Raw genomic sequence first — 2,517 nt, forward strand, 5'->3', positions numbered from 1 at the left:
AAGGAATGGGGATATCTTAACCTTGTCAACAACAAACTTAAGTTCCTCATTACCCAGGAAAGCTTTCCCAACCACTCCATGAAGTTAGATTCTTAGAGCACCAAGGCCAGCTCAAAGCCATTTAGGTTTTAATTGTTCTCTATGTGCTTGGCATCCAGGTACCTTAGCTCCCAGCTACATAGTAGGCTCACTCAGGACAGAGACCAGGTTTACACTTTTAGCGGAGAGCTTGTGGAACTCAGCACAGAGTCGATGCATGTCTCAACTGATGGGAAAGTGTGCCTCTTTTGAATTCATTTAGTAAAATAAGGTCGGCCAGAAATGATCAAAGCAATATAGTTTATACTCACAATAACATTCCAGTGCTCACATTAAATAAGAAGTTTAATGAGAAAGTGCATATTGGAATATCACAAGGGAATTTGACTATAAAGAAACTACCTTTTGACTAGATCATATAGTCCCTTTGGGCTCTTATATTTTTGTGTGCACTCTAGACATTCGAGACTTTAATATTGTTCAGAGTTGTCACATTATTTCAGTTATGTTTCACTGGATTATAACTTGTTCCTCAACTTTAGAGTCAGACATGGAGTCAATGCGTTTGAGTTGGTTTTGGAACAGGGCCAAGAATGTTGGAATTATACACAAACAAAATCTGAAAAATAACCAAAGGAGCTTCAAGCCACTAGACTTTCCTACTGATTCAGCAAATGTTAAGGAAAAGTTAAAAACCTAGTGAGAGGTATAGATCCCAAGAGGACCATAGGTGGCAGTGTAGAGTAGGCATAAAAGGAAGTCACAGAGGCAGGTAAAGCTTCCCATTTATAGGACCAACTTGACCTCCCCACATCACACATAGAAGAGGCTAAGTGGAGAGCTACATGCAAAACGTAGGGATAGATCATAGAAAGAGCCATATAGGAAGCAAAATCTAAGTTTTACAACACAAGGACTAATACTTTGGGGAAGACTGAGAAGAGGTCAAGTTAGGATCAGAAAATTAATGATTGCTAATGGTTACAGCAAGACAAGCCAAACTGCAATAGTTTGCTAGGGCTGCTGTAATAAAGCACCACAAATTGAATGGCTTAAACAATAGAAATGTATTGTCTCGCAGTTCTAGAGGCTGAAGATTGAGGGGAAGACTAAGGCCAAGGTGTCAGCAAAGTTGGTTTCTTCTGAGGGCTGAGAGAGAATCTGTTCCATGCCTCTCCTCTAGCTTCCTTTGGCATGCCTTGGCTTGTAGATGCATCATCCTCATCTCTGCCTTCATCTTCATATAGTGTTCTCCTTATGTGTATGTCTGTCCGTGTCCAAATTTCCCCCTTTTAAAAAGATATCAGTCAGTCTACAGCCATGCCACCCTGAACAAGCCTGATCCCATCTGATCTCAGAAGCTAAGCAGGGTCAGGCCTAGTTAGTAGTACTTGGATGGGAGACCACCTAAGAAGACCAGGTGCTGTAGGCATAAAAAGTGAAAAAATAAGGGATTGTAAGCTGACTAGTTCCTTGCAATCCGTGAGGTCAACCAAGGGTTGGCTCACCTAAAAAAATAAAAAATAAAAAATAAAAAGATATCAGTCATATTGAATTAGGGCTCATCCTAATGACCTTATTCTAATTTGATTATGTCAGTAAAAACCCTACCTCTAAATAAGGTCACATTTGCAGGTACTGGACTCAGAACTATATCTTTTTTAGGGGGTAGTGGGGACAGATGGGACACAATTCAACCCATAACCAATACAATTAAAAGCAAAGATCAGTGATCAGGAGGGCATTGGTCTGGAGTCCAGGGGTTCTGGTAGAAAAAGTCAGAAACAACAGTGATCGAAACCATGGTCCTGTCTTCAGTCTCTTGCTGCTTCCATCTACCTTCAACCATGCTGCCAGGTTTCTTACTACACACAGAGATGATCATGGCCACTCCTACACTCAGAATCACCCATGGCTTACCTGCTGTCTCTGTTAAAGTACAGAATGTAAGGCTATTTGATGGGTTAACTGTCCTCATTTTGCATATTAGGAAGCTCAGGCCCAGAGAGAACAAAAGACTTGGCCAATAACTCCTTTCCCAAACCAGGTGTCACTCAGATCTCGACCTATTCCCCTGGTCTGCTCTGCTTCCTGAGTCCTAATTTAAAAAAAAAAAGAAAAAAATTGCCCAAATTGGTCAAAATTCAGCAAAATTAAGTAATCACAGGGCAAACTAAGTCCTCCTCTTTAGTCCAGAAGTATTCTCTAGACAGGCCTAAGCAGCACAGAGCAAATAAAACTGAAGCGGCTAGAAACTATCTTCCTGGCCTCAGGAAGAACTGTTCTTTGTTAGTTACATTTTTCTCTGGGACAACCACATCCACTGATGGAGTCAGCCATAGCTCAATAAACCATATACCGCATCAACCGTAAATCCTTGTTGGGTCCTAAGTGCAATCTTCGCCAAGAGTCATCGTCCTTGGGATAAGGCCAAACGATGCACACTCTGCACCAAGAACCAAGCCCAAGGCTGGCCAC

The 2,517-nt window shown here is 41.6% G+C and overlaps 1 pseudogene; it reads left to right on the forward strand.

Moving 5' to 3' along the window:
* Positions 1-1,349: 1,349 nt before the first annotated feature.
* Positions 1,350-1,471, forward strand: LOC120594751 (uncharacterized; annotated as a pseudogene).
* The last annotated feature ends 1,046 nt before the right edge of the window (positions 1,472-2,517 follow it).

This window comes from Pteropus medius, unplaced genomic scaffold (assembly GCF_902729225.1).
Source record: "Pteropus medius unplaced genomic scaffold, Ma_sr-lr_union100, whole genome shotgun sequence".
Taxonomy (NCBI): Eukaryota; Metazoa; Chordata; class Mammalia; order Chiroptera; family Pteropodidae; genus Pteropus; species Pteropus medius.